The 10322-nt window shown below is 33.7% G+C and overlaps 1 long non-coding RNA gene across 1 annotated transcript in view; it reads left to right on the top strand.

The window, feature by feature from the left end:
• Positions 1-3879, top strand: part of LOC128247672 (uncharacterized) — a 35731-nt gene extending 31852 nt beyond the window's left edge. Inside the window, exon 2 of the long non-coding RNA XR_008264034.1 lies at positions 3506-3879. This is a non-coding gene — a long non-coding RNA (uncharacterized LOC128247672). The remainder of the gene's footprint in view (positions 1-3505) is intronic.
• Positions 3880-10322: the final 6443 nt, after the last annotated feature.

The following is a 10322-nucleotide window of genomic DNA, read 5'->3' as shown; positions in this document are numbered from 1 at the left end:
TATATATACAGACATATGGGTGAGGAGTTTATGTCAACTGACATAAAGTAATAGGTATGTACTGTGATGGTTCTGTAAGGTTTACCACAAAATCTTCGGCTTCCACTACAACTGAAAGTGTGGTACTCAGACCGCCTGTCAGAGGCGGCTAGAAGTGGCTTTTCCTTCAACAGGTAGATACAGATTAATTTTAAAATGAAAAAATAAAACGTTTAGTATCACTTGCAAAGGAAGTTTAATTTAGATGTATAATATAAACATACAGAGTCATTTATTTTTAGAATATCCAAGAATGTGGATCTTCACATTCAGTAAACATTCCATAAGCTGAGTATTCCGCCATCACTCGAATTACACAAAATAAGTAAAAGCAAAAGATAATCGAAATCTCCCAAGAAATTGCTCACCAGTGCTAAATTACCCTCCACAAACCCCACACTAACACTGAAAAAGTGTGGACGCCCTATTTGTGAGACTTGCATCAACTTCATTGAAGACAGTAAATATAAATTTAAATCCGGACAGATTTTTACTTTGTAAAAATCATTTCATCTGTTCGTCAAAAAATGTAATATATGCTATTAAAGGTAAAGGACATAATGGGGAGTATATAAGTCAAACAAAACTCACTATTAGAAATAGACTTACTATTCATAGACAACAAATACGAGACGCCAGTATGCCAGATACCATGTAGTGGACACATAGACATCAGTATCATGTTCATAAGGATGGAAAGCTGTAGGGGCGACCGGGTCCAGTTGTTACATTTTTTTCATTTTTTTGCCTTGGCACCCTCAAGCAAGTCGCCGATTGGAAATGCTTTGTCTGCTCAGATTGGTATTCCAACTCCCTTCCAGGTGAAGAATGGGTGCACTGCATGATCTGTAAAGACTGGGCACACACTGACTGTACCGAGGGACGACAGGGCTTTCTGTGTGATCTGTGTGTTGAGAAGTTAATGGAGGACGATTCCGACTAGATGGCACATGTAACAATGGGGAAATTCGCTGATGAGGACTCTCAGTATCACAGTTAAGAGATGAGGTGGTTCAAAGCACAGTTAATTAATTAATATAATACTTCCTAGATGCAAGAAGCAGAAGACGTACTCATTTAAAACTAGTTTGTTAACATAATTCCGAGATATCGACAGTTGTAACAAAGTACCTCAGTAAGTGTCACACCGTACCCAAATTACATAACATTAATTAGACAGGTTCTAATTAATGAGGTGGTGGCAGCTTTAACAATTTTCCCCGAGTGCGGGGTACGTTGTAACACTTACTGAGGTACTTTGTTACAAGTGTCGATATCTCGGAATTATGTTAACAAACAAGTTTTAAATGAATACGTCAGCTTCTTCTTGCATCTAGGAAGTATTATTTTAATTAATTAACTGTGCTTTGAACCACCTCATCTCTTAACTGTGATATTGAGAGTCCTCATCAGCGAATTTCCCCATTGTTACATGTGCCATCTAGTCGGAATCGTCCTCCATTAATTTCTCACCACACAGATCACACAGAAAGTCCTGTCGTCCCTCGGTACAGTCAGTGTGTGCCCAGTCTTTACAGATCATGCAGTGCACCCATTCTTCACCTGGAAGGGAGTTGGAATACCAATCTGAACAGACAAAGCATTTCTAATCGGCGACTTTCCTGCTGCGAGGCTGCTCCTCTTTGCCTTTACCTGCTTTAGTTGACTTTCCCTTCTCCTTCATTGCCTTTTCTTTACCAGTTGCCTTCTTTGGTTTGAATTTCCGTTCGTTTATTTCATCCACTATGCGCAATTTTACGGCAACATCCCGTAATGATTTCTTTTCATCCACAACTTTTCTGGCGGCTTTTCCCATGATATCAGGAGGGGTATCCCCCCTTGTAGTCTTCCTTTTGTAATTTCTAGGCATGGCGTGTTAAACTGAAATAGAAGGGGTAAGTTGTTATATGCCTGGGGTAAGTTGATACACTGTAACAATTAGCCCCGATCGTGGATTTCTGGGGATTACATCGTACACAGCACTAGTAATGTAATACTTGTAGTTCTTTGACCGCGTCAGATATGGTTTAGCAAATGTATGATCAAAGTCATCCTGACATAGGCCAGCATTCTATTTTATAAATAGTTAAGTGAGTGCATTGTGCAACGTGACCTTTCTCCCCTTAAAACGACAGGGCGAGAACTTTGAGAGTTTTGGTCACTATTTTCAGCTGGTGAAGCGACCACGTAGATGTTCCTGTGTTGGCTAGTTAATACATATAGAATCCTATGGCATTCAGAAATGCGATTTTCTGGCTCAAAAAGCAAGGGTGTTGTATATAGGTTATAATGTTCTATCTGTTAATTGTGAGAGATGTATTATGATCAACGAAGTAAACGAGAGAACTGCAATGTGGTCCCCCGAACGGCTAGAAATGGCAGCCAAATTTCTCCCAAACCTCACAGTGCTTTAGGACACATTAAATAATATTGTCTTTTATATATAGATAATATTAGATAATATTGTTTTCTATCCATGGAATGGATAGAATGCCATTAATCGTAGGTCCACACGATTTTGGTTGAATTGATGCTAAACAACGTAACAAACAGCAAGACCTAGAAAACTGTGAACATCTGCTGATCATGTTATTGAACGGAGCAAGGTTTGAAAATTTTAAATTAAGTTTCGCGATTGTTTTAAGCTATAGCTATTAGCTGTTCATAACGTTGGAAAATCATTGATTATATGCTTAATGGGCACATTTGTTCGGACAATCAGTCAAAATTTCACCCATAATTATTAGCATGTTTCTAAAGCTGATTATTTCAAATGTTTTTTATGGACAATTTGCTTTCTTGAATAAAATCTTTTCTGGATTTTGGAGAAAATTGTATTTCCAGATTTCCAACTTACTCTCATAACAATGCTTGGTCAAGATGTGAAAAGAAAGGAACAATGAAAGAAACACTAAAATATAATCAAATAAGTAAATATAGTTCATACATAGCATATCTATTTTACTTTCTACTTTTTATAATAATATTTTTACTAGTGTCAATTTCCAACCACTTGTACAAGAGATTTACAACACCCAAGTTCAAAACTAAATTAACAATAAATCCCTCATTCATAGTTTTCGCCAGAAAATTATATTTATTATATAAAAGTGTTGTAATTGATTCCATTATTTCAGATTGAACTGCACACCGCCGTTTTTTCTTTCAGTCAGTCTCTTTTTCTTAATAGTGATATATAATTTTCAGTTTTTCCTGTTACTTCTATTTCGAAATATATCTTAACCCTGTTATTCCGTTGTTCTCTTAAATGTTGTTGCTCTAACCGAAAAAAAATGTCTGTTTTTGGTATTTATTGCTTCTATTATTGTATATTTGTTTGTTTTTGTTTTTGTTTATTTGTTTTTTATTTAATCGATAAAACAAGATAGAGAGCATGATGGATTAAAAATCAAAATAACAGTGAATATATGAATAAGTTTTCTTTTATTTTGCCTTTTTCTTTCAGTAAGATCAGATACAAGAATGCTAGCAAGTACTAGAAAGAGAGAAACGTCAACAACTTTTACTACTACTACTACTACTGCTACTACTACTACTACTACTACTACTACTACTACTACTACTACTACTACTACTACCACTACTACTACTACTAAAAGCAATGAGAAAAATAGCAATAACAACAACATCGAAAATTACCCCAAAGGGAGAAAATGTATTATATAAACTAATACAATATGTAATTTATTTCCGGTAATAGATTTTATCGTCAGGTATTTATTACGATCACGAATCTAAATTGTATTCAGAATGAAATAAAGACAAACATTTAAAACATAAAACAAGAGAACAAATAGTAAAAACAGTGAAAATATTTTATTTTGTTAGTTTGATTTCTCATTTTTTTGTTTTTTATTCATTTATTTTTCAAAGTAAGATATTGTATTTTGCGAAGAAAAAAATAGCAGGAAAACGAGTATATCCATTTACCATTTATCTTAACCTATACGAGAGAACAAATCTATTACCAGTATGATTGGCTTCGTGTATTAAATTTGTTTAATGTTAACATAGTTCCTGTCGAATAGTCAGAATGAAGATAAAACAAAGGTAGGCTGAGGTTTAAGTCGTAGTTGTTTTAGTAATTTTACTGAATAATCAAACAGTTTAATATTATTTAACAGAGGTCAGCCGATCAAGTAGACATATGATAAAAGCACTACATACATGACTATTTTTCGCCTTTTTAATATATCAGGGACCACATTTTCCCGCTATGTTCTATATTATAAACGCTACAGATTTTAGAAATCGAAGCGACCGCAAAGAGGGTCACTTATTGGTTCAATATGAAGCAAGCAATATTTAATGTTAACTTATCTTTGAGAGATGGACGTATTCTCCAAATGAAGTTCTAAGTTCTCGTGGAGCCTTTGTATAAAATCTTAAGAATGACTTTGTCTTTAGCTCCTAATGCAATATTTTTTCCTGGAGAGCTTTGAACTTCCTGTTCGTTACACCCGACAACTCTTTCTCCCTTGCTGTCAGTCTATCTATCAATCTATCTATCTATCAATCTATCTATCTATCAATCTATCTATCTATCTATCAATCTATCTATCTATCTTTTCCCTCTGTAAGATCAAAATAGACTGAGATCAAGTGTTACGACACAAGATAAAAATAAAATAATTCCATGACCCACAGCGAGGGCCTACATACTCTACTTGCTGAAAGTAGTGTCAGATCACTTTCAGCTCACTACTGTCCTAGGGAATGAGACATGCATGTGCACCTATGAATACATGACTGGATAGACACGGCTTGAACATCATTGATCATTAGTCTACTTCAATCAGGACTGACCTAAGTCAAGTAACAAACATCAACAGCAAAAATATTATAAGACAATCAATCCCAACTCTACGTCATGCTCTATAGGAAATTTTTGCTCAGGTCATTTGTTGAAATCGTTTTGACTTCAACTTATGCCGCTTCATATTAAATCTATACTACGTCACATCAGATCTATGCTATTTTATATCAGATCTATGCTGCTTCATTTATTATCAATGCTATTTTATATTAGATCTACTTTAACATGTCGAAACAAATATTTATTCTTCAAAATATTGAAAGTTCACAACCATTTTAATATTACCAGACTCTCAGTTGCTAAACTCTTAAGCAATACAACTAAATCCAGTGTGATATATATAATATCTCGAACTACATCTCCTCTCACTGTCTTTTATCCTTAATGTAACGTTATTGTGTTCTATAGTACTATGAGTGTCATTGAAATTCAGCTGATTCATTTGCATACATATGTCATTATGATGTCGATATTCATGCAACACGGCAACACAATTTTGTTATCAATTTTTTTCAGCTCGTGAACGGTTGTTATTTGCGATTGTTATTGCTCGTTTTTGATCGAGCAGACCTATGATGAAAGACATTTCAACCTCTATTTTTTCTTTATTAGAAACTACATTGTCCGATGCACCCTCCTTGCATAAAGGTCGGTATAATACAATTTTAAAAGAAATTCATTTAACAGAAAAGCTTAGGAATCGACCTAACGTCGGACAGTATTTAGTAATCTTCCCTTAGGCTACTGCTTCGTTGATCAGTATCATATGTTCAGAGATATAAGTATTCCTGTTAGAATTAAATCATTGCTTCGTTCATTATATTTTTTGTCTATTATCTTTCATTTGTCTTGCATAAGATATCAATCAGAAAAACGCAATTTATCAAAATGTCACCAAAAGTCAGAAATTTCAACTCGTGCTTCTTCACAATAGGTATGTATCAACGTTTAAACTGGCTTGCTACACGTTATTTTCTTCAATTTTTAATGTGTTTCGGAGCATCTTGTAGGATTTATATAAATGCTATTAACTATTTCTAAATAGATTTTTAAATTCTGTGATTATTTCATCTCACCAACACAACATACAAATTTGTTAGTTTCTTTTTTTTCTTTCATTTTTTTTTTTCTTCAGAGCAATTTGTAAAGATCTTTGATTTTAATATCTTAAGGGAATTAATTCTGTGCTAGGAGAAATAAATAAGTAAATATAAAAAAATACCTGTTTGTGATATCGATCGGTGAAAAGAACTTATGAAAGTTTTCAATTGCTGGCAATTTTGTACGTTGGCGAATTTCGTTTAACTCTCAACTACCTAATTCTAGTGGTCAGGGAATATTAGCTTATATTCGGTAAATTCTATATACGGTTAATTCGATCTGATAAATCTAATCTCCATCAGATCAACAGGTAAATGACATCAAATGTTTTATTTATTTATTTTATCTTATTATTTTTATTTTTTGTGAGATCGATGAGCATTTCACAAAACACGCCATTTAGATTTTAGTTAAAATCTAAATCATCTACCAAGAAATCTATCGAATGAGCCAAAAAAATCCTAGAAATAATTGAACAAATATCTCGATGACCTTAAATAAGTAGCCTAAGGAATAAAATGCATCAATATGATTTATAAATGCGATTGAAAAGTTCCCCTTGACTGTTTTGATTCACTGATGAGTTTTTGCAAATGTTATATAACTGTAGCGTCTCGTAATAAATTTATCTACTTTTGCTTTATTTTTGTATCTCCGAATATTTGAAACAATATGCATTCCTCTTTAACAACAGTAAAACATTTACTCCATGTTGTTTACCGGTTTCAGATAAATATCCGACCCTTTTAAACTAATACAAGTACACACAGTTAGTGCCTTTCTTATATGTATACCAATGTCGATCCTGACGTTACTGATTGCAATCTCTTCTACGATCTTGGCCAGATTTGGGGCACTTACACCTTGCTTCAGGCTGTTTCTCCTCCTGCCAATCAAAATTGTTCCGGTGGTAAAAATACATAATTGGAGAAATGTATAGAAATATGAATATATCGAGATATGTTGTTTTGGAAATGCTTTGTTTTCTGTTGTCCTTTGAAATAAAAAGGTATGAGTTTTTACAAATTCACATAAAGAGAAACGTAAAGAAATGTATAAATTCCAATAATACATCCGTATTGATCTCATCAAGTTAGAGAGAGACGAATGACCCCCACACATTAATATTTAAACTCAGAATAAATATTGCCCACACATAAACTGGATCTCAGTGAGAATTTCCAATTTTTTAGTACGTTCCACAAGCTGAACTACCAAGTTGTAAGTGGTTGTGTATTTTACAGGCTCTTACAATCTTAACCTTTTACTCAGGTGGAATCAATGTGAAGCAGTCTAGCAATGCTGAACCTTTGAAGTGTAGATAAACAATCGGCGTACTTTCTACAGTTTGTCAACCTAAATTCGCTCGTATTACATGGGTTGACTCGAAAGCATAGTAAAAAGGCATTTCTCCAAGATGTCATGCAGTGAAGTTGAATCCTCGACCTTGTAATTTAGAGGTGCGTTTCTGAACCATTCAGCTATGCTTTGTCTATCGATGTCTCGAATTTAAGTGCTGAACATTTAATTTCTCAGCGTTTCGTAATCGAAGATATCTATTAGTGCGTGTTAAGCTTTATTGACATTGAACGAGACGACAGGTTACATTTACTGAATGAAGTGGATACAGTTAGAAATCGAAATCGAATCACAGTTTTAAATTGCTGACAATTTTTCCTACATCTTTAAATAACCTTTTTAGTTTAATGTTTCCAATATATTCTGATAATAGTGATTGCTTATATTAGCATAAAAACACGAGTTTGACGATGAGTGAAGATGTGTATAATCGATTTAGTTAGTCTTGCATATGACATTTATTTCATTGATCCCAGGATAACAAACGGCATATACAAGTGGTTTATTTTAACTGTGAATGATAAACAAAGCGTTATACAACATTTGATCTGATACTCTCCTTTTCTGCAACTCAGTCGATAAATATCGAACTTATTAATGCTATCATGTACACCCAGAATTAGCGATTTCTTTCATATAACGATTAAATTTTGTCCTTAAGTTATTGATTGCAATTCCTTCTGCAGACATTGTCCGCAGTAGGAGTACGGGAATCTTGTTTAGGGACATTGTCCGCAGTAGAAGTACGGGAATCTTGTTTAGGGTTATTTTTAACATTAAGGTGTAATTTTCAGCAAGTGAATGAGAGAGAATCTGTAGGGTAATGAGACTGAATGTCGAACGGTATATAATAGCAACGTAACTTTAAAGTCTGCTTGACTTGCCATCTCTTCGAGATCGACATAATAATTGTCAATGTTACTAAAATTACAGTATACGCTTGTTTCTGATTGAATACATCTGAGTAATGCTATCTCACATTGTTACAAGGCCATCAATTTTCAATAAAGGATGGAAAATAGTTGACCACATCGGTTCCAGTGTAACAGAAGTATCTCTTTTATTATGCGTAGTTGGATTAAGGTGACACTCAGAACTTAGAAGGCGCTTTAAATTTTTGAACATGCCACTACTATCATAAACCAGAATAATAATAAATAGCACTATTCAAAATGCTGTTAATGCTTAGATCTGATATACATCTGCTTTCAACATGTATCTTTTAACAGTTTTGCAAATATTTTGCTGACTCTCTCAACCTAATACTTAATACTGTATACCTAGATCTTGAACTTTGTAAAATAAATGGATATGTTTAATCTGAGTTGATTTAAGTGTAAGTAATACGAGTATTCTTCTATCAGCTGAGTCTACAACCAGTTTTGTGTCAAGGAAATTGCTATTTCACTGAAATTGTCCTTAATTTTCTTAACAAAGTCCTAGAATGAAACCTGCTAAATACGTGTTGTTGCACCCATTAGTGTATACTAATGATTGCAAATATTTAGAATAATTGATATTTACGTCTATATCATTAGTGTCTAAAGTGAATAGGTTTTTTGTGAGAATTGGTCAGTTATTTGTATCTAAAGACAATGGAATGTGTACTCTTTATTTCGCTTGCTAAATTTGAAAGCAGACAATTCTTTAAACCCAGCGAATTTTTCTTTGTATTATATATATTTTAAGTCCATATGATTTTTCTGTCTTTTTTTTTCCTCTTGTTTTATCATTATCTGTCATCTTTTTTTTTTTTTTTTCTTCAGAAACAAGTCACATGTCACTGCTTCATTACCTTCATATTTACTGTCGGTAAAACAGACACTACTGAAATATAATATTCTCTTTAGATTTTAAAACATCTTCAACAAAAGCTAATTCCACAAGAAACAATGTAATAGGATATAAGACTTCAGACAAAATCAAAATTAATGATAAAAAAGAAAATTCGAGAAGAAAAGAACTGTACGGTAATGTTTTGAGAACGTGAACAAAAGATATTTCTTTTTAATTTATTTTTTTTCCTTCTATGTCGTGTATTGCGACATAATCTTTTTTTAACGTCTCATTATACCTTGTGCAAAGTATTCTCACAGATAAAAAAAAATATAAGAGAGAGTAGAAACGAAAATTTAAGTAAACTGCAATTAATATTTACCTGTGAAGGGTATACACTGAAAAACATTTTGTACACACAACAACATTACCCGAGGTTGTGACCACTATGATATATATGATAATTTTACAGGTTTTGTATCAAGACCAATGTTTTTCTGACCTGCAATACACACCTTATATATGTATATATATATATATATAAGAGTTATGGAATGAAGTCGGAACGATCCGGGCTACATATGTTTCTTAGCGAGGAGAACGTCAGAAGTAGTAAAATCCAAGTGTATCAGATTCTGATGGAAACTTCCTTCAGTCAACATGTACCACTTTGCGACAATGTAACCTTTAATCTAATCAAGATATCCTTGGCCTGAACAGTAGTCAGCAGTATACACCTCACTTGGATTTTACCACTTCTGAGGTTCCGCTCGCTATGAAACATATGTAGCTCGGATCTTTTCTACTCGATTCCGTAACTCTTGTACTCTTATTCGCACACCCGGTAACCTTGGTCGCCTACCGTGGAATATAAAAGAACTTTTCTTAAGTTTATCGTTCTTTGATACGAAAATATCCGTCTCAATAAACCACTATTATCCCTGGAAGTTTTTTTTTATTTACTACGGATTGCTTTCTTCCTACGCCTAGATCCCTGGATCTTTCAGATGTGTGTGTGTGTGTGTACTTGCATTTCGCTCATATACGTTTACGTTTTGTGTAATTGTTGGTTTCAAAATCACATGTCATGTGTTGGGTGCCTATTTTGCATCGCAAGTAGTGTTTGTGTCTTATCCTTATATCTAGTAACTCCTATGGAACGTGTAGGGCGGACCGGGTCTAGTTGTTACATCTTTTCATTTTTTTGGCT

The sequence above is a fragment of the Octopus bimaculoides genome, chromosome 4, assembly GCF_001194135.2.
Source record: "Octopus bimaculoides isolate UCB-OBI-ISO-001 chromosome 4, ASM119413v2, whole genome shotgun sequence".
NCBI lineage: Eukaryota > Metazoa > Mollusca > Cephalopoda > Octopoda > Octopodidae > Octopus > Octopus bimaculoides.
Note: the sequence above shows the minus strand (reverse complement) of the source record. Positions and strands in the feature narration are given on the sequence as shown.